General features: G+C 42.5%; 1 long non-coding RNA gene across 1 annotated transcript; it reads right to left on the bottom strand.

The window, feature by feature from the left end:
* Positions 1 to 19002: 19002 nt before the first annotated feature.
* Positions 19003 to 19837, bottom strand: LOC120935303. Its single transcript, XR_005748401.1, has 3 exons — positions 19653 to 19837; positions 19325 to 19521; positions 19003 to 19094 (listed from the first exon to the last, which is right to left on the bottom strand). It is a non-coding gene; the product is annotated as an uncharacterized LOC120935303 (long non-coding RNA).
* Between the last annotated feature and the right edge of the window lie 3479 nt (positions 19838 to 23316).

The raw sequence follows: 23316 nt of genomic DNA, 5'->3' as shown, positions 1-23316 counted from the left end.
CCTTGCCATTGGTTGTCGGGGTATGCGGGCGGAGGCTTATCGGAATCTGGGAGTCCCCTCAAATAAGGGGGCCCCCAGATACCGGCCCCCCACCCTAAGTGAATGGATATGGGGTACATCGTACCCCTATCCATTCACCTGGAGGCAAAAAGTAAAATGTAGTAAACACACAACACAAGGCTTTTTAAAATAATTTATTATTCTGCTCCGGATGCCCCCCCTGTCTTCGTTATTAGCTCAATTACCAGGGGGGGCTTCTTCTTCCGCTCTCCGGGGGTCTTCCGCTCTCCGGGGGTCTTCTCCGCTCTCCGGGGGGGGCTTCTCCGGACTCCGGGGGGGGCTTCTCCGGACTCCGGGGGGCTTCTTCCATCTTCTCCCCTCTTCCGCTGTTGACTCGGCGAACCCCGGTTCTTCTGCAGCTCTCCGGTGCCTTCTTCTTCAGCGCTGGCTGCCTGCTATGTTTGTGTGTTAGCTCGATTTCAAACAGGCAGCCAGCGCGGTCTTCTGTGGCGTCAGGGTCTTCTCTTCCTTTCTTCCGATGTTGCCTCGTCGCCTGTTGTCGCTGTAATGATGGAAGCGCGCCTTGCATCCCATTTATATAGGCATCACCGTCCCATCATGCTCCGGCAGGTACCCACGTGGTGGGTGCCTACCCACGTGCACCCACCACGTGGGTACCTACCGGAGCATGATGGGACGGTGATGCCTATATAAATGGGATGCAAGGCGCGCTTCCATCATTACAGCGACAACAGGCGACGAGGCAACATCGGAAGAAAGGAAGAGAAGACCCTGACGCCACAGAAGACCGCGCTGGCTGCCTGTTTGAAATCGAGCTAACACACAAACATAGCAGGCAGCCAGCGCTGAAGAAGAAGGCACCGGAGAGCTGCAGAAGAACCGGGGTTCGCCGAGTCAACAGCGGAAGAGGGGAGAAGATGGAAGAAGCCCCCCGGAGTCCGGAGAAGCCCCCCCCGGAGTCCGGAGAAGCCCCCCCCGGAGAGCGGAGAAGACCCCCGGAGAGCGGAAGACCCCCGGAGAGCGGAAGAAGAAGCCCCCCTGGTAATTGAGCTAATAACGAAGACAGGGGGGGCATCCGGAGCAGAATAATAAATTATTTTAAAAAGCCTTGTGTTGTGTGTTTACTACATTTTACTTTTTGCCTCCAGGTGAATGGATAGGGGTACGATGTACCCCATATCCATTCACTTAGGGTGGGGGGCCGGTATCTGGGGGCCCCCTTATTTGAGGGGACTCCCAGATTCCGATAAGCCTCCGCCCGCAGACCCCGACAACCAATGGCAAGGGTTGTCGGGAAGAGGTCCTGTCCTCATCAACATGGGGACAGGGTGCTCTGGGGTGGGGGGGCCCGCAGTGCGCCCCCCTGCCCCAGAGCACCCAACCCCCCCATGTTGAGGGCATGCGGCCTGGCACGGCTCAGGAGGGGGGGGGACGCTCGCTCGTCCCCACTCCCATTCCTGGCCGGCCGGGTAGCGTGCTTTGGATACGGGTCTGGTATGGATTGTAGGGGGACCCCCTACGTCAATTTTTCGGCGTGGGGGGGTCTCCTTACAACCCATACCAGACCTAAGGGCCTGGTATGCTCCTGGGGGGGGAACCCATGCCGTTTTTTTCTTTGAAAATTGGCATGGAGTTCTCCCTCTCAGGAATGCATACTGAGCGACGCTGACATTTTTTTTTATAATTATTTGTTTTCCCGGCGCGTCTTTTTTTTTCACCCGTCGCAACTTTAGTGTCCCGTCGAAATTCTCAAAGCCGACCGGCGTTAATTACGTTCGCGCGCTGCACGTCGGGAAAATGACGTCACACGCATGCGCAGTACGGCCGGCGCGGGAGCGCGCCTCATTTAAATTTTAAACGCCCCCAGGAGAGGAGGACCGCCTTACGACGGCGGCACTTAAGTTACACAGCGTGTAATTTCTACCTAAGTGCTTTGACGATCAGGCACTTAGGTAGAAATTTTAAGTCAGTGTAACTTAACTGCTGAAATTTAAGTTACGCAGAGTTTTTGAGAATTTGGCCCGTGGAGATTTGGAGGAGGCTGAGAATACTTAAATAGAATATTTTTTTTTTTAAACCAGAGCTTAGTGTCACTTTAAAATAAATTCAAAGAATACGTGTGCAACTTCTGGAGTCCACCTTTTGCAGGGTGTTTACATTCTTGATATTATACAGTTGTACAGTACTGAACTGATCAAAGATGGGGTTTTATTTTGCATTGCATATTTTGGTTATGGAATTTAGCTTTAAAGGAACCCTTATGGGTTTATATATTACAGTGTTAATCTGACATTCTTCAAACATTCACTGGAGGTAAATCTTCCTGGTGCATGCATTTAAATGAATGCTTGGTGAATGTCATCTTTATTGCTTTATAAATATGCCCGTCGTTATCCTTCCCTTTTCATTAAGTATTGCCAGTTTGAAAAATAAAATAACTACACGTTTTTATAAAAACTTGCATTTTTCATAAATTTATAGGCAAAGCCAGCTTAATACTATTAGGCCTCTTTCAGAGCGGCGGACCCCGTCAAGCAGATCCTTCTGCTCAGCAGGGGATCTCTACGCTGACCCCCCTCGAGCAGGCAGATGACAGGTCCGTGTCCACTCCACTATGCAGAGTGGACAGGGATATAGCCCGCTGTTCTCTATAGGGCGGTCAAATGGAAATGGACCACCTGTCAGTTTCCATCCGACTGTCATCCGATCCATCGAACGGATGGGGAACAGATCCCCATCCATCTGTTTTTAGTGGACTGGGTCTGATCGGATTCCCGACGGTTGTCAGCAGACACATGTTCGCTTACAACTAAAAAAGCTATTGATGGTCCTATTGGGTCCGTCTGAAAACTGACAGGAAGACCCAATCGGTTCGTCAGTGTGAAAGGGGCCTCAAGCTTAACCACCTTCCCCCCTTCCTGCCCAGACCAACTTTCAGCTTTTAGCACTGTCACACTTTGAATTAAAATTGCGTGGTCAAGAGGGGTGTGGTCTAATGATGGCGGAGTAGAGACACACTAGCTCCAGAGCTCCTCCGTCCTCCCGCCGACTAACTGGAGAAAAGAAGCTGAGATTGTACCTATGGACTGGGATTAAATCAGCCTACCTTACACACAGGACCAGCGGGACCCAGAGACACGTGTAGCCCCCTTGGGATGAAGAAAGAGGTGAAGCCTCCCAAAGCCCGAATTCAGCCTGAGATCCAGCAGTATTTCCCGCAGACCAGAGCAGCCGCAAACCGGAATAGAGTGACTGAATCACGTGGAGAGGTGACGCGCGGAGACCTCAACGAACGAGCAGTGAGAGACAGAACCACGGAAGTACAGGGAATGTCCTCCTCAGGAGCGGACTAGGAGAGAGAGAGGGAGACGCGGGGGGAGACGCGGACTGCCCAGAAAGAGAAAGAGCAGAAGCTGCCAAGCGCTGAGCTAAGAGAAGGAGGTCAGGAGTCGGAGCTTAGAATGCTGAGAATGCTGCTCCTAACACTTCCCACCCGTGCTGATATATTAGCACTACCTACACGAGCGGAGATGGAGGCTTTAGTGACACGGATGGAGGAATCGCACCGCAGAGATCTGGAGACTGTACGGGAGGAAGTACAGCAACTGGCAGATAAGTTGACTCATGTTGAAATATCTGGGGCAATGTTGGAAGAGCGTGTTACAAGCCTAGAACGAGCACAGAGGTCACAAATGTTTCAGGTTGATCTTTTGCAGCTTAAAATTGAAGAAATTGAGGACCGCAGCAGACGTAAGAACTTGAGGTTCAGGGGGATACCTGAAGCAATTGAGAAAGAGGCACTACAGGCACTACAGAAGACTATTGAGGCAATATGCCACCAATTAGTTGACCCCCCCTCCCCCTTGAATTTGAGAGACTACTTGGGTCCTCCATCAGTAAACCTGAATAGACCAAGAGACGTGATTTGCTGCTTTCATTATTTTTCACATAAAGAACTTATAAGCCGGAGGGCATGGGAAGCAAGAGAGATTTGAAGGGTCCCGGATACAAATACTGCCAGATCTTTCCCGGGCCACTCTACAGCGGAGAGCAATGTTGCGTTCAGTGTTGGATAAGGTTAAGAAGGCAGGAGGGACTTATCGTTGGGGGTACCCGATAGCGGTAATAATAAAGAAAAATACACAGACATTCTATTTACAACAGCCCCTGGAACTCCCTGAGCTGTTTACATTTATGGAGATGGAGACAATGGAGGTGCCAAACTGGCTGCAGCACTTGCCTGGTTCAATAAGAAGAACAGTGAACTCTACAGGGCTAAGGGGTCCAGCCTCCTCTAAAGATATGGGAAGGGAGGGCTCACTGGTGCCTCTTTAAGGAGGAAGATTGGAAGTAAGAGTAGAAAGGATGCCCCCCCCTTTTTCTTTTCCCCTCTCTATAGCAGGGTTAATTTCTGTGACACTAATCCCCTGCCTCCCCCAGTCCCCCTAAAAAAATTCTCTTTACTTGAACCCTCCTCGTAATGGATGGGGGGAAGCCGAAGGCCTACTCCCCTCTTGGTAGTGTGGGTGCCCCGTTCCCCCAGACTGTCTCCCCCCCTTTTTTCCCCCCACCCCCTCCCGGGACCCCGTTGTCTGACAAGAGCCCCTTGTAGGGCACTTTGGATTTTTTTTTTTTTCTGGAAATGGATCACTCTTTTTTTTTTTACAAAATAAACCCCATCCACTGGGGGGGAACACACAGATGTAGACAATATTTTCACAATGGAATGTATACATTATATGATATGGGTATAGTAATGGAGTGTACTTCAGATTTGGTTATGTATTTTTGTTTCTTTTTTTTTTTTGGAGTGAGAGAGATATTAATAAGACACAGTAGATAGTAATGGCACAAAATATTCACTATAGCACTATAACACAAGGGATTATTTATAACCCACAATCTATATGGATGCGAAGAAAAAGAAAGGGGGAGAGGAAGGGAAAGGGGGAAAGGGGGTGCCATTTGTATACCCCCCCCCCCTATATATGTTTTTTTTCCCCATATTTAAGAAGCATATCTTTTTTTTCTCTTCTTTGGAAGACCTAAGATACAAGGGCTAGAAGACGAGGGGAACCGGGAGGGAGGGAGGGACGGGGGTGGGGGGAGGCATGGACGGGGGACGGGGAGATATTGGAGGTAGAGGGGGAGGGAGGAGTGAGTGAGGGGAGGGCTAGTAAGGGGAATATTGGTGTCCAGCTGGAAGTCTCCTAGAAATGAAGGTAAAGAGACCATTAGAAATGAATAGTTTAGAAGGACTTTTATGGAATCTCCTGGATGAAACAAATAATTTAAGTATGGAATAAGGAGATAGAAGACCTGGATACATAGGAGGAAGGTATATAGAGGAAGAGAGGGGAGGTGAGAGGATAATGAGATAAAGAGGTGATACTCCTGCTGGGGGGGAGGAGGGGGGGTTAAGGGAAAGGGGGCTAAGAGAAGAGAAATGTTCATTCACGTATTCATATTTTTTAAGTATGCATGTATTTTTACGTATATGGATATCTCTGTTATTTTGATGGAAATAAGTTAAGTTTAAAATTATGTGGAGAATAATGAGAATAGATGGAAATGAAAAGACAAGAAGGTTAGGAAGTAACAAACTTGTAAGGTTGTAAGGTAGATGGGAGATGAAGGGTATGATTACAGGGAAATAAAAATAGTCGGGGGGAGGAGAGAGGGGAGCAGGCTGGGGCTTTTTTTTAAGAGCCTAATTGGACCAGCCCCTAAAATAGGTTAGCGCCCGCCGAACCATTGGGGAGGGGGGTTAAAGGTGGGTGATTTCCCTTTGGGGTTTTAGAGGAGGGTGGGAGGGTAAGGGGGGGTGAGCTGAACACGTAGAGGGTGGGATAAGGTAGAGTATTCGGGAGGGGGCTTTTTTTTTTTCTTTTTTTTTTTTCTCTGCACAAGAGATGGAGGGAATAAAAATAACTTCCCTGAACGCCAAGGGACTTAATGTCCCAGAAAAACACAGGATGTTGTTGAATGAACTGCGGCGCTCAGAGACAGATATAGCCCATATACAGGAGACACACTTCAGGACAGGGGGACTCCCACTCCTACAGAACAGATTCTTTCCCTGTGTATACCATGCAGGAAATCAGGAAGCAAAATCTAAGGGGGTATCAATCCTTAAAAAACTATTATCGGAAATTCAGGAATTGGAACTCCAACATAAAAAGACACAAGTCCCCCAAATAGGAAGAGAGTTAGGTCAGCTGAGAAGGCAGATTACAGAAATCTTACATTACAAGGCCAAAGAAATAATACAAAGGGGAAGAAAAATAAACTATGAACTTGGAGACAAATGCAGTAAATTGTTGGCCGGGAAATTGAAAGAAAAAAATCTTTCAACGTACATCCCGCAAATCAAGGGGAAGGAGGGACAACTAAAACGAAAGCCAAAAGATATAGTGGAATGCCGCATACACACCATCACTTTATGTGATGAAAAAAAACGACACTTTCTGTGAAGTAAAAAATGACGTTTTTGAAACTTCAATTTTCAAAGACGAAGTTGCCTTCACACCATCATTTTTCTCACAATGTTCTTGCAAAGTGAGGTTACGTTCCACCACGTTTTACCATTGAAGCTTGCTTCATAAGTAGCTTCTGGGCATGCGTGGATGAAAAAACGTCTTAGAAAACGACGTTTTTTGCTACACACGGTCAATTTCTGTGAAGTAAAAAGTGCACTTTTGAAAAACAACACATAAAATTTAAGCATGCTTCAATTTTTTTTGGTCGTTTTTTACAAGACATAAAACAACGTTTTCCCCCACACACAGTCAATTAAAGTGACGTTTTTAAAAACGTCATTTTTTTTCATCACATAAAGTGATGGTGTGTACGCGGCAGAAGAGTTTAGTAGATACTATTCTACTTTGTATAATTTGGTACAAACACCGGTGGCCCCATCGAAAATGGAAGAATATCTTTCTTCGGTAGACTTATCGAGGCTCTCATCACCTGCCCGAGCTAGTCTAGAAACCCCCATCTCGACAGAGGAATTAAATGCAATATTAAAAACCGTGAAGGCCGGGAAAGCCCCGGGACTGGACGGTTATACAATAAGATATTATAAAGAATTTGCTACACTATTAGGCAACCAGATAATAAAGGTTTTTAATGCAATGGGCCAGACTGCTGAATTTCCGCCGGACGCACTGTTAGCACACATCACAGTTATTCCCAAAGAAGGGAAGGACCCGGCGGAGTGCAGTAATTATAGGCCGATTTCATTATTAAACACTGATTTAAAACTTTTCACGAAAATATTAGCAATGCGGCTTCAGGAATGGCTACCTGAGTTGGTAGATATGGATCAGGTGGGATTTGTCCCTACACGGGAGGCAAGGGATAATACAATAAAGGTCCTTAACCTGGTACACTATGCCAATGAAGGGGACATCCCTTGCGTGTTCCTAAACACTAATGCCGAGAAGGCATTTGACAGAGTAAGTTGGGGTTTCCTTTTCTCAGTGCTGCGTCATGTGGGGCTGGGGGAGAATATGATTAGATGGATCGGGAGTGTCTATACAGCCCCATATGCCGCAGTAAGAGTTAACAGAATATTTTTCAAAACTTTTAAAATCACAAACGGCACACGACAGGGATGCCCTCTGTCACCTTTATTATTTGCATTATCCTTGGAGCCTTTATTAAAAAGAGTACATCAAAACACGGACATACAGATAGGAGAGGAAAAGCACAAAGTATCAGCTTATGCGGATGACCTGTTATTCTCTATATCAAACCCACATGTCTCACTTGCCAATCTTGTGAAAGAGATCATAAGATATGGCGAGTTGTCAAACCTAAAGATAAATCAGGCCAAATCCGAAGCGATGAGTGTGGCAATGTCACCTCAGAAGTGTAAGATCATACAACAAAATTTTGGGTTTAAGTGGAAGACTGCGCTAAAGTACTTGGGTACCCTGATTCCAGCAAATATAAAGGAAGTTTTTAAAATAAATTTCCCACCACTTTTTAATTTGGTAAGAACGCTGCTTGAGAAATGGCAACATGGACTACACTCATGGTTCGGTCGAAACAACATAGTTAAGATGAGTATCCTGCCAAAAATGATGTACTTGTTTCAGACCCTGCCGATCACTATACCAGCGGCCTTTCTCCGGCAAATGAGCTCCCTTCTGATGAAATTTATATGGGCAGGGAAACGACCAAGGATAAAAAAAGAGGTGATGAGGTTACCCAAGTGCTTTGGAGGGATGGCAGTCCCAGATATTGCTAAGTACTATCAAGCGGCCCACCTGACAAGATTGGTAGATTGGTGTAGACATGGGTACTACAAACGCTGGGTTGATATAGAGCAACAGATTAGTCCAATACCACTATGCAGAGCCCCTTGGTGCTACAATATATTACCAAGTAAGTTGAAGAAACACCCTATAATCTGTCCAACGCTGCTAATTGCAGCTAAGGTCTGTCGAAATCCAAAGTTCTCAACGAGCCAATCCCCCTTGTTTCCTATAATGGGGAATCCAGGTTTTATACCAGGAACAGAAGGAGGAGTATTCAACAAACTAAAAGAAAAGGGCATGGTGCAGGTCTCACATTTTTTGCAAACAGAAAACTGACCATCTATTGATGTCTTAATGAAATCAGGGGGAAGCTTTGAGTTAAGTTTTTGGCAAGCGCTACAAGTAAATCATTTTATGAGATCTCTAGGACAGCCATCTAATTTTCGGTGACAGCTAACAAAATTTGAGGGCTATTGCGATGATGAGGAACCAATACAACGAGTGGGTTCTAAGATGTATAGACTGCTGAATTCTCCTCAGGTGGATTTTGTGTTGCCGGGAATTAGTAAGTGGGAGAGAGATCTGGGGAGGATTTTTTTTCACCAACTCAGCGTAAACATATTATCTATTTAGCACTGAATTCCTCAGTATGTGCGTGAACACAGTAATCCAATTACAAACTATTAACCCAATGGTACTACACCCCAGTAAAGATGCATACATTTTCTACAGAAAATTCAGAGTGCTGTTGGAGATGTGGTCTAGAGCAGGGAACCTTCCTGCATATATTTTGGTCCTGTGTAAAAGTAAGAAAATACTGGTTGGAAGTCCAGAGAATTTCTCAAAAATTCACAGAGTTTCAGATACTGGACGATCCGGCTTTTTTCTTGCTTCACAGTTCACAGATCCCGGTGCGAGCGTATAAAAAATCGGTGCTATGTCATTTGATAAATGCTGCTAAAAGTGGAATAACCTTACAGTGGAGAGACACTAGACCACCCTCCATCACGAGATGGCTTAATAGAGTCCGAGAGATAGGAGCCATAGAAGATCTGGTTCTTTCAGCCCGAAATAAAAGAGAACAGTATGTTGAAACATGGACAGGATGGAATCTGTTTATGTATTCTGAAGAGGGGATGAGAATGTTTGCTGAGCAGAATAGGGAATGAAGAGCCCTCCCTGGGAGGATTGTGTATAGGAGTCCGTCGAATAGAAATAAGAAATAGTTCCTCCATTTCTTGTGCAGGGGGTTAGTGGGGGGGAAGGTAGAGGGGTTGGGAGGGTAGAGGTTTTTTTTTTTTTTTTGAGGAGGGATAGGTAGGGTATATAAGGACAAGGGAACAGAGAGGTCTTAGGTGTATGAGAACAATACATTTTATTCAGAGATTCTGATAAGAAGGTTTAAGAAGTTTTGTTCATTAGTACAACAATATGGAAAGGGAGAGATATGGACATGCCTTTGTTGTTTTTTTTTTGTTTTTCGCTGATTGGAGCGATAATATGTATATGACTATGTACCTCTTTCTTTTGTCATGATAATATCTCTTTGTGACCTTGAATACAAAAATAAAAATAAATGATATGAAAAAAAAAATTGCGTGGTCAAGCAACACTGTACCCAAACAAAAATTGTATCATTTTGTTCCCACAAATAGAGCTTTCTTTTGGTGGTATTTGATCACCACTGTTTTTTTTTTGCTAAACAAATAAAAAAAGACAACATTTGGAAAAAAAAAATGTTTTTCTTTGTTTCTGTTATAAAATTTTGTAAATAAGTACGTTTTCTCTGTCACTGATGGGCCTGTCTCCAACCCAAAGTACCCGGGTACCTGTCTCCAGCCCAGGGTACCCAAGTACCTGTCTCCATCCCAAAGTACCCAAGTACCTATATTTGCAGATCATCAGAGTACCCGGGTACCTGTCTCCAGCCCAGAGTACCCAAGTACCTATCTTAAGCCTATCAGCGTATCCTAGTTCCTGTCTCCAGCCCATTAGAGTACCCGAGTACCTATCTCCAGCCCATCAGAGTACCAAAGTACCTGTCTCCAGCCCATCAGAGTACCTGAGTATCTATCTGCAGCCCACGCCAAATGGAATATACATTGGGGTGTTTGCTTTGCAAAATGGGGTAATTTTGTGGTCGTTTCTACTGTCCTGGTGCTCTAGGGCCTTCAAAAGTATGATAGGTCATCAGGAAATTATACTGTATATGTAATTTATGCTCCTAGAATGCCTGACAGTGCTCCATGCATGTTGGGCCTCTGTATATGGCCAGGCTGTGTAAAAGTCTCACACCTGTGGTATCGCCATACTCAAGAAGATTAGCAGAGTGTAATTTGGGATGTAATTGCAAATATGCATATGCTGTGTGTGAGAAATAACTTGTTATAAAACCTTTGTGTTAAAAAAATAATAATAATAATAATGTCTTAATTTTCCCAAGATTTGTGGGGAAAAATTACAACTTTAAAAAACTCACCATGCCTCTTACTAAATACCTTGGACTGTCTACTTTCCAAAAGGGGTCATTTGGGGGGTATTTTTACTGTCCTTACATTCCAGGGCCTCAAGAAATTAGATAGGCCGTCTGTACATCAGGTGTGATCAATTTTCAATGATTGGTACCATAGCTTGTAGACTCTATAACTTCCACACAGACTAAATAATATACACTGATTTATTTTTATTTTTTACTAAAGATATGTAGCAGTGTAAATTTTGGCCTAAATTTATGAACAAAAAGTACTTATTTGCAAAGTGTTATAATAGAAACCAAAAAAAGGTGTTTTTTTTTTAAAAAAAAAATTCCGCTCTTTTTTCACTTATATTGCAAAAAAAAAACCCTGTGGTGATTAAATACCACCAAAACAAGCTCCATTTGTGTGAATTTTTTCTAAAAATGTTGTTTGGGTACAGTGCAGTATGACTGAGTAATTGTTATTCAAAGTGTGATAGCACTGAAAGCTGTAAATTGGTCTGGGCAGGAAGGGGGAGAAAGAGCCCTGTATTGAAGTGGTTAAAAAAGTCACTTTTGAAATGACAATAACATGTTAAAGCTTCTCTGATATTTTTGTAAGTGGATTTAAAACTATTTTAAATTCTGAATTCTATTAAAATGGATATGAAAATATGGATCGTCTGACTAACCATGGGTATTCAGTTTAATATATTTTCTTTACAGGGTCTCAGGCACTTCTCAGGGGGTAATTTTACTATTTCTGGCTGATGAAATGACAGTGGGCAAGCCTCTGTATTCAGCTGGGTTACAGACGGTGTCAATTAGAGCAGCCTGTGCTACAGTGACATCAAACTCTGGTTTAAAAAATAGAAATTCTAATTAACTATGTATTATTAAAGGGGTTGTAAAGGTAAAATTGTTTTTCCCTAAATAGCTTCCTTTACCTTAGTGCAGTCCTCCTTCACTTACCTCATCCTTCCATTTTGCTTTTAAATGTCCTAATTTCTTCTGAGAAATCCTCACTTCCTGTTCTTCTGTCTGTAACTCAACACAGTAATGCAAGGCTATCTCCCTGGTGTGGAGAAAGCCTCTTGAGGGGGGAGGGGTGAGCAGGCAAGTCAGGACACTCTCTACTTTGCAGATAGAGAAAAGAGCTGTGTGTTAGTGGGCGTCCTGACACTCCTGTTCACCCCCCTTTCTCCACACTTGGGAGAAAGCCTTGCATTACTGGGTTTAGTTACAGACAGAAGAACAGGAAGTGAGGATTTCTCAGAAGAAATAAGGGCATTTAAAAGCAAAATTGAAGGATGAGGTAAGTGAAGGAGGACTGCACTAAGGTAAAGGAAGCTATTTAGGAAAAATATGTTTTACCTTTACAACCCCTTTAACTTAAAAATGTACTCATTGCTCTCAACCTCCTCCAAATCTCCAAATTCCTTGTTTTGCTGCAGAGATCCAACTTCCTAGTAGAGCGTGACTTTGTTCTTCATGGTCCCACTGTATGTAGAAGCATAGTCATCCTCTCTTGCTCACTCCCCTGATTGAATGGGGACTATGGGTTGTGTAGTGTGCATAGAGCAGTATACATGACCACATGCATACTTCCAAAACAAATGGGAGAGAGGGGGAAAAGTAGAATAAGATAAGGATCTCAATATGACATTACAATGCGCATTAAGGACAATTTCATGAAAAATGTATTACAGACCCATTAAGAAGTGGATGTGCATAGCTTATTTTACGAGAATAAAGATATTGTTTTGTGTTACTCTAAGCAACAAGTCAGCCATTGAGGTTCTGATGCGATCCAGGAGGCTCTGCAACAGTGATAGGCCTGAAAGCCCAATTAATTAATGTTAATCTGAGTTTTCAACATTCAATGTAACCAGATTTTTAAGGTGTTGTCACAAACTAAAACAAAAAAAAATGACTTTTTTACTTTTAACATTTTCATGGATAGACCTATGTTTATCCTAAGAAAGTGTAAATTTACTGTTGACTGACTTACTACCTCTGGTGGTTGTCTGTTTCAAACATCTATTGCTCTTTTAATAAAATACTTTCCAAGGTTACTCTTGAATTTCTCCTTCTAGTTTAAGGTCAACCCCCAATGTTCGTAAAGTGTTTCTAAAGGCATAAGGCTTTTTACCATAAAGCATTCAGTTAAAAAACCTTCTGTGCTCAGCTCTCCTCCAGTCCCCACCCAAGCCCGATCTCGAAGCAGCGCTGTGCCTGAGAGCATGTCTCTCTCTGCTCTCTTTTTCTCCAGTCCTCACTAGACATCAAGGCAGCAGCAGGAGCAATTGGCTTCTGCTGCTGTCAATCACAGCTTGGGGTGGAGCCGAGCCGTACTGCGGGTGTCTATGGAAACACAAACCATGGCTCAGGATCAAGCCAGCATGAGTAACCCTGTAGGGCAGTAGAAGGCAAGGGATACTTCCTCCATATTCTCCTCTTCTCTGGGCACCAAGAAAAGGTCACATGAGAGGCCTGCCCCAGGGGTGGATTGTTCTGGGCTACACTTGGCACCTTGGTTAGGGTCACTACCTTACATATGGGGTATCTATACTTGAACAGACGTCTGTACCCCAGTTAACTCTCTCGATGTAATATACACCACCACGGTCACTGGTGCATTTAGAAAGGAGATGCAGAGCCTTGCCCTCTCCATCTGACCAGCATATCACTGCTACCTCAGTCCCAGTAACAGTATGGGGCCCCAACGTGCACCCAGCATGGACTCTATATGTGCACTTCATTAACTCCTTTTCTTCCTCGCCTATGTATAGGTTGGAGACATCTGTAGTGCTGATTTGCTCCCATTGCTATGGGAGATGGACATGCTCACAACTCCTCCTGCAATAAGCTATCTCACATACCACATGTACAGTCTTACGAGAGGCTGCTAGAGAGACCTTTGCTACTCTTGGTAACCACTTGTATTGTCACACTGTTTTAACTCTTATGCCGCGTACACACCATCACTTTCTGCGATGTAAAAAAACGACGTTTTGAAAAACGTCAATTTAATTGACCGTGTGTGGGCAAAAACGTCATTTTATGTCTTCTGAAAAACAACCCAAAAAAATTCAAGCATGCTTCAATTTTATGTGTCGTTTTTGCCCAACGTCGCTTTTTGTGTCCTAAACATTGACCGTGTGTACGTAAAAACGTCATTTTAAGCACGCGCATGCTCAGAAGCAAGTTAGGAGACGGCAGCGCTCATTCAGGTAAAACGACTGTTCAGAATGGAATAAGCACATTCGTTTTTTTCAGCTTATATAGAAGAAAAGAAAGCGCTTCTTTAACCCCTGCTTTTAAATGCTACACAAAAATGGACGTTTGTTGCGGCTGATCTTGTTACATAGTTAGGACAAGCTTTTAACTTGATTCTTTCTTGTTAGATAATGTTTATGTTTGTGTTGTGTTATTTAGTTTATCTTCCATCTTCCAAATTTTAAATATATATATTGGCCAACTTTATTTTTTTTTTTGTCATCAATGTTTGGGAAAATCTCTATTTTGGGTTGATTTGGGAGTGTGTGAAGTGGCTGCAACAACATATTTTTTTTTTGAAGTTACCCACAAGCATGTTTTTTTACCTTGTTAATGTTTCCAAAAACTTTTCTGAAATGGGTCTGCCCACTCACTAATGATCTCTCAAATCTACAAAAAATACACATGGTCAAATTTGGATGATAACTCAAAAGTGCATTTAATCTGCCCAAAAATGAATAATTAAAATGGTGACAACCCAAAAACACAACTTAATAAAAACAAAGATGCCAAGGAAGGCAGCACTTGAGAGCGTGCTAGAACTTTGATGAAAACAAGGGTCCCCGAAGCCACCAATTCAGCCTGTGAGTCAACATAAAATTCCATCAGGGGCACCGTGTTATTTTTTGGGCTTTCTCTTCCCAGCAGCCTTCCCTGCAGTCTTCCCTGCAGCCTTCCCTGTAGCCCGAGTCCTTGGGGGCTGGGTTCCTGGAGGAGATGAAGTGCCAGGAGCCAGAGCAGCCTCATGAAGAGGAGGAGCAGGAGCAGGAGCAGGAGGAGCAGCAAGGACAGGAGGAGCAATCCGCACAATGTCGGTGTCGTCATCGAGCTGCCCCAGGGATGCCATGCTTATGGCTTTGAAGATGAGGAGTTCGCAGCGCACACGCTGGCTCTGCTCCAGATTGTGGAGCTTGGCTGCAATGAGCGCTGAGAACCCCTCTACTTCACTGGGTGGCTCTCGGATGGCTGCAGTAGCTTGCCGAAGCAGGGCCTGGGTCTCCTCCTCCATTTGTCGCAGACTCCTGACCCTTTTTGCGGGAGTGCGGAGTGGAGGGATCCAGGAGATGGTATCCCGCCGGCGTGCCTCCTGGGTCCCACTGGGGCCTGCCACCTCCTGGCTCCCAGTGGGTTCTGCCACCTCCTGCCTTGCAGTTGGCCCTGGCTCCTCCTGGCTCCCTGTGGGCCCTGGCTCCCCCTGGCTCCCTGTGGGCCCTGGCTCCCCCTGGCTCCCTGTGGGCCCTGGCTCTTCCTGGCTTTGCTCTGCCTGTGTATCAAAAAAAGTAACATAGTTTATTTTTGTTTGTCATTAATCACACACATTTTAAAAATCATGAGAGATGCAAATTGAATGTCAATATATATTACACACATGGTCGCCATCCCTAATTATGTGGCCCCTTACACACCTTCAGACATGGTCCCCCTGGAATTGTGGGGGTTGTTGCAGGCCTAATTTAGGAAATAAGTGGCCTTTTCCCCCAAAAATTAAGTAGTCAATTTCGTGTCAACTAGAATTTACACAAAAAGGCTGTTTGACATCTGGGACCCCTTGCAGGTGTATTGCGTTACCCCCCCCTACTGGCCTCTCCGAAAATGACACCCACTCCTTCCAAAACATTAATAATTGTGAAATTTTGTACCCATCCTGTTTTGCCACTACTGACTAGTGATCTTATCCTCAAAATGTTGAGATTCCCTTTGAATTTCGAACACTAGTAACATAAATTTAACATTATTATTAGGCTTGTCATATACTAACTAAATTCATACAAAAAACACATACCATGCTCCATGGGTCACAATTGGGGTCCTCCAGGTACTCTTGCTCTTCCTCCGAGCTTGCCTGCTCTTGTCTGCAGAGAAGACTGGAGGATTGGCTGCTGGGAAGCTGGGAGCTACCTCTTGGGGGAAGGGTAGACAGGGATGGCCTGGTCTCTATGTGGTCATCCAGGAACTGCAGCTGACTGTAGTACCACAGGGTAGGTTTGTAGATGGAGTCAGCTGCAGCCCCAGACCTCATTGAGGCCAGGACTTGGACCCGTTGGGCCCTGTAGGTGCCCCTGATGGAATTTATTTTGCTCTTGACTGTGTCTTTTGTGGCGTTGGGGACCCTTGTTTTCACAAATTCCAGCATGCTCTCTTTTGCTTTTTCCCTGGCATCTTTGTTTTTATTGATGGTATTTTTGGTTTGCCACAGAACAGGATGTTCCTTCCATTTCTGAATAAATTCAGTCATGAACTCCGCTTCCTTGAAGGGATCCATTCTTTCTGCGCATGAAACATATAATGCAAAACATAATGTCAGTAAAGCCACTAGCTTTATTCCCATATCTAGCCCACAAACTCATTCCCTCTTCACTATAATAAAGTCGCAAAAATTAACTTGCGTATCGTCGTTAGCAAAGATCGTGACTTCCGCCTTCTTCAACAGACTATACACGCCGTTTACAAACACGTCCGATCCCTTTTTACACTACGCACGCGTGACGCTCCGCACGACACCCCGCCCCTGACGTTCGGAATCGTCCTTTCCATGCCCCTTCTCTGTCGTTTGGTGAGGGAGAAATGATGGACAACATGGATGACAATTCCAGCTCAAGCCAGGAGGCAGGCCAGGCCCAACCACACCGCAGATTCAGGTGCAGAGCCTCCAACATGTCATTCAATGAAATGGTGGAGATGGTCACCATTTTGAGAAGGGAGGACTATGATGCCAAGCATGGCCCCTACATGCATCCAAACAAAGTTAAGGCCACAATAATGGCGAAGGTTATCCGGAGGCTTCAGCGGAAGTTTGGAAAACGCAGAAGCAGAGAGCACCTGCGCAAAAGGTGGTCAGATTTGAAGAAGAGAGAACCCCACCAACTAGCAAAAATAAATAGGGTGATTCGAAGAAGAAGTAAGTTTTTTCCATGTGTATTAATTATTTGGGTGTGTTCTTTGTGCCATGTGTTTTTTTTTTGCAGGTTGACCAGAATTGTTATTATGATTGTGACCGCATGATTCTGTCGTCGTAGTCGTCGTTCATTCGCTGACTTTCAATAATAAAATACCATATTAGTGAGAAATGGCATCATGCCTATTTTGCATGTGCAAAGGGGAGTTAAATCACTGTATCATACCAAAAAAGCGTAATTTTAGGAATTTGGGGCGAATGAACGACGACTCCTAGGACCAATTATTCGACCCACAAACATGAAATTTGTTATATTTTTTTGGTTTAAGGTGTCATCAATTGTGGTTTTGATATGAATGTGTTTCTGATTATATTGTTTTAAAAATAAAGACCTTTATATACAGAAAAAGGAGCGTTTGCTCAGCAGTTTTTTATTGCACATGTGGACTCAGTAGCACAATTGTTTGTCACAATCACAACCTATGTCGGGTGTCACACAGGGCTGAGCAGATCCAGTGGATACTTGGTCAGTTTCCATATAGAAAACTACACCAATTGGACCAAGATTATGAATTACTTTGTAAATGGATTAAATACTGGTCTATCTTCTTTGAATGCTTTTGCAAAACACCAATATTGCCATCTTTTCTTTTCCAAAAAATAATTTTATTTCCTTTCAGGCCGCTCTAATGTTTTAACCTCATGTTTTCCCTTTCTTCAATCTCGTAGGGCACAATGAAGCAGCAAGGCAGGAGGCACAAGCAAACCAAGCCACACCCCCGAGGGATATAGACGAAGGGGAACCTGCCACAACATCCGGTAAAGTAACATATACCACAGTTTCAGGTAATATAGATGTAGGCCTACATTATTTTAACACATGTTTTGGTCCCACATTTCAGGAAGAAATCGGGCTGGTGAGGGACTTGACACTTATAGTGCCCAGCTCCTCATCGCAGTGGTATTGTCCTGCAGGGTCCAAGTCGAGGACATCCGTCTGGCCTGCCGGGAAATTCGCCACAAAGCGAAAACGCTAGAACGCCAGCTTAAAAATTTGATAAATGTTTTGGGGAGGGTTTAATTTGTTGGGGTCCTTTTATTTCTTTTAAAAACCAAACAATATTTTATATGTAAAAAAAAAAAAAAAAAAAAAATTTAAAGTGATTCTATTTTACCAAATCAAAAAAAAAACAAAAAAAATAAAAGTGATTCTATTTTACCAAATCAAAAAAAAACAAAAAACAAATAAAAGTGATTCTATTTTACCAAATAAAAAAAAACAAAAAAAAAAAAGGTGATTCTATTTTGTCATAAATAAAAAAAACAAATAAAAATATAAAAGTGATTCTATTTTGTCATACATAAAAAAAAAAAAAAGATTATATTTTCTCATAATGTAAAAAAAAAAAATAATAAAAAAAAAAGATTCTATTTTGTCCTAATTTAAAAAAATAAAAAAATATACAAAAACTGATTATATTTTGTAAGAATTCTTGCTAAAAAATAAAGATATTTGTACTCTAAAAAATGTGTGGCTAGTTATTTGTATCAATGCTGACTCATTAAATTACTCAGGTATATTTGTAGAGTTAATAAGATTGACACTGATGGGAATTTAGTACATCCCAAACACATGGCTGGATGAGAACCTAGGAAAAGTAAACAATACCCAAAATAAGAAAAACCAATTATACTATAAATAATTACACTGTTTAATCCAGAAAAATGAAAATTTTATTTTTTATTGAAGATCGGGCATTGCAATGGCCCCCCTCCCCATAAAATAATCCACATAGGATTGGCGCATTTATAGGGGTTACCTTATACAGGCAAAATATGGGGACTCTTGTTAAAGCATGCACAGTAATATTATATGAAAATATGTGGGCCTGGTCAAACCTCAATCATGAGAGCCACAACACCAATATAGATATCAAAAAGATTTATTTTATAAAAAGATTTTCTTTGTAAAAAGACATAGAAAAATCAAAAAAGAAGAAAAAATAAAAAATTATACATTGAATGCTATAAAATGCATACTAGACAAATTCCAGACTAACAAATAAAATGATACTTCAAGTGCATAAAGATGCAGGTGATCTTCATTTCATCCCACATGTAACGGTTCTACTAGTTTCGCCCAAGGGGGCTTCGTCAGGAACCAATGGGGGGCAGTAGTCTGAACAAACAAAGAGTATATCAATGAACGGAAAAATATATGTAATAATATATACAGATAGTCACATAGATTTATTGTATCAGTACATACAAACGTATCTGATTGACCATATATGTTGATAAAATCATAATTTATTATAAGGCATAGAGACAATGTGTTTTGTTTAAGTAGACGGAAGTCGAGTTAATGCAGTGTCTGTGATAGCTGTGGACTTTGACAGAGATATTTACCTGAAAAAATGGACTGAAAAACCTGAGTAGTTAGCCGTGATTGGCTCAAAATCCCAGATGGAAAATCCCAGATGGAAGGAAGGGGGGATGGGAAAAAGAGGAAATGATCCTCTTATGCATGCAGGTAGGGTCACCGTGCACCTCACAGAGCCTGGATGCAAGCCTGTAGAGGAGGAGGAGCCGAAGGCAAGCAGGTACTATGGGTACAGAATAAAAATATTAAAAAAATTAACAAATAAAAAAGAAGAAGAAAGAAATATAATCAGAAAAAGAGAAAAAATGTGATGAACAGACATCTATAGAAAGATATATGTAAAAGGATTATTACCTGGTTCAAATAATGATAGGAATAATGGGAAGATTGATGATAAGGTAGTCTCAAAAGAGATTGATATGGGTCATCCCAAGAGATTTCTGTCAATACTGTACAGCACAAAATAGGAAGTCATTCACTATGTCATAAGATTATATATTGACAGATTAGTTTGAGAGTTAATTATTAAGACTGCAAATGACAGCGGTAATAAAGATAATATTAATATAGGTATAAGCGCCTATATAGGCTGCAGAATATTAAAAGAATCTAAGTTACAAGAGAAATGTAGCATTTCTTGTGTAGTAATTAAACCTTATAATTGTTACACCTATAGGAATAGTAGAGGTAAAACATGAAGAAAGTGACAATAAGTACTTGTCTGATTTAAACAAATAATGGTAATAGTATTACCTGATTGGAGTTGCAGTAGTAACTGCCGGAAATTAGGCAGATAAATTGCCCAAGAAATCTGTATAGTCCAAATACTGGATAGTGAAAAATAAAATAAAAGAAAAAAGTCACCCCAGGAGAAAATGTTTCCTCAGTGTTGACAAATAAATGAGTAAAATATAATATATTTTCACAAAGTCTGCAAGTGACAACAAAGTATCACATCCAGATTATTGTGGACACTGAATTAAATTTGAAGGAAAAAAGGGGGAGATATAGCATAAAAATAAAAATAATATAAGAAGATGGTAAATGAGAGCATACCTATGACCTGCTGTTGCCTCAGTATACCGAGGAATGATTCCTCTAGCAGAGCTCACGCTGATAGATCAGCTGTGCGGCTCACTAATATGCTGCCCTCAATCAGAGTGAGATGATATACAGCTGAATAGGGGGCAGCTCCTCACTCTAAAATGGGCGTGGTTGTCACGGCAGATGTCATGGGGATTACCCATGGGAGCCACAGGGACCGCGTCTGCGCAAGAGAAGGGCATCCCTCTAGGAGATGCTAAGTCAAGCGCGCCGGCGCGGAGAAGAGGAAACTCCTGGGGAAATACACCAGCGTCAGATATGACGCATCAGTGCCTGCCCTATGGGTGCCGTGAAGAAGCGGACACGCACTGACACTCATGCCTCCGCTTGAGTTCAGCTCAGCAACGCTGAACTGGTGCGCGCCCCCTAGCGCCCAAAGTGGCTTGCAACTCGAAACGGAATGATAGATGTCTGATAATACAGGCAGTCTGCTGAAGTGCAGGGGATCAATGCCGATGGTAGGAAAGCATGCAAAACAAGTTTGGATCCATGTCAGGCAAATAAGAGAAGAGGTAGAGAAAAAAAGGAGAAGAAAAAAGAAAAGAAAAAAGAAAGAAAAAACGACAAAAATGAATGTTATTAATTAAAATAATTAAATAATAATAATAGAAAATGAAATTTAATAAAGAATATTAAATAAAATATAATATAAATTATAAAAGGAAAAAGAATGTGAAAGAAATGAAAAAAAATAGATGTGGTAATAAATACTACTGAAAAGAATGAAAAGATGAATGAAAATGATAAAACTAATATTGAACAGGAAAATAATAATAATAGTAATGAAAAATAATGAATAGACAATATAAAGTTATATATGTAAAGGAAAAGCCCCCAATAGACCCAGAAAGAACGAAAACAAAAAACCGGTAGGGAGAGTCCACAGGTCACAGCACAAAACCACTCGAAATCCATTACAGTAACATTTGACGATAATATTGTCGCATCAGAGTATGTTCTTCTATATAACCAAAAAGGATAATATTCTAGAACAAAACAGGTTAATTATAAAGTGTTGTTGCATACCTGCAGTCAAATAAGCTGCACAGTAAAATTCTAAACTCCCAGTTGTCGGGTGGTGGAATGACGCAAAAATGGGGCCCGTATAAGTGTAAAACACACAGTTCACGGCACCCATTGCACCACCTCCCTCTATCAACAGGAAATATTAGTGCTCAAGGGACTGGGGCAAGACTGCTTGATAGGCCTTGATGGATTAGGGCTGATAAACATTTGGTAAAGCCTAACCATAAAGAGTGGGAGAACAGCTTGGATGGAAAAGCTTCAAATTAACGATGTAGTTACCCCGGCATATCCGACTTGTGGTCACTAAGTTAAATTAAATGAAGGGTTTATAGCTTATATTCTCATTTAACCCTGGGTGCTGAGTAGCATTGAGTGTATATATCCAGCGTGCTTCCGTTTGTAGCAGTCGTTTGTCAGCATCGCCTCCTCTCTCATTGAGAGGAATATGTGCCAAAGCAAAGAAGCCTAACATTGCCTGGTTGTGGTTGTGGAACAAGCCTATATGGCGGCTGATAGGTGTTTCCATAAGTTTTTTCTTTACAGCTAAGACATGGTCTCTCATTCTGCAAAAGAAATTGCGTTTAGTTTTACCTACATAGTAGGCACCGCAATTGCATTTCATTATATAAATAATGCCAATTGTTTGGCAGGTTGCACGAAACTTGGGTGAATATGTTTCGCCATTGGGTAGAGAAACACTTTCACCTGGCAGAATGTATCGACAAAAATTGCATTTACCACATGGGAAAGTTCCTGTCTTTGTTGGTTTAGGCACCATTTGTGTCGCATAATGGCTGGTGACAGCTCTATCCCGAATTGAGGGAGAGCGTTTGAATGTTATCTCCGGTTTTGAATTAATGAATTTCTTAATTTTATCATCGGAGGTAAGGAGGTACCAGTATTTGCTGTAAATATTGCGAATTGTTTGATGCTGACGGTTAAAGCGTGTGATCACCCTAGTAGTGTTGGCTTTTGAGACATTTTTGGATTTATAGATGAGATCATTTCTGTCTAATAGGCTGGCTTTATTGTAGGCACGGCGTAAGCAAGTCTTACTATAGCCTCTCTCTTTAAGGCGGGCGTAAAGCTGTGCTGCTTCTTTTTTGTAATCTTCTTCGCGGGAGCAATTGCGCCTCAGTCTTAAATATTGACTGTATGGAATGCTATTGATTAGCGGACTGGGGTGCGAGCTGGAAGCATGCAGTAAGCTGTTGCCTGCTGTAGGTTTCCTGTAGAGTGTGGAACATAGGCTACCTTTACTGTCAATGAAAAGTTCAACATCCAGAAAAGTTATATTTTTTTGGCTATAATTGTATGTAAATTTTAAATTGTAGTTGTTAATTTGTAGCCCTTCCAAAAACATCAGAAGCTCATCACGAGAGCCCCCCCAAACCATGAAAACATCATCTATGTAGCGATGCCAAGTTAGCACGCTATCCGATGACGTGTTCCTGGATTCCTCATTGAAGAGGTCACGTTCCCACCCCCCCAGGTACAGGTTGGCGTAGGAGGGGGCACAGCCTGCCCCCATAGCTACGCCCTGTACCTGGAGGTAGTGGGAACGTTTGAACAGAAAAATGTTGTTCGTCAAAATAAACTCAAGCATTTCTATGATGAAATTGTTGTATTTAGAGGTATTTTTGGCGCACTGCACGTGCGGTTTGGGGGGCCAAGCCTCTATGGCTAGCCTCATGTCCCGGCTCCGGAGCCACAAGATCTGCCTCATCAGGCAATACCGTTAGGTAATTGTGCGAATGTCTTCTTAAATAATTGTGTAGAATGCAACAACATAAGATGATGTGATTCCATTTATATTCCGCAAGGTGAATTGCTGTTAAAAACAATCGGAATCGGCTGGCCATGATTCCAAAGGCATTCTCTACCACAC

This window comes from Rana temporaria, chromosome 4, assembly GCF_905171775.1.
Source record: "Rana temporaria chromosome 4, aRanTem1.1, whole genome shotgun sequence".
Lineage (NCBI taxonomy): Eukaryota > Metazoa > Chordata > Amphibia > Anura > Ranidae > Rana > Rana temporaria.
The sequence above is the reverse complement of the archived record's forward strand: the minus strand, read 5'-3'. Positions and strand labels throughout refer to the sequence as shown.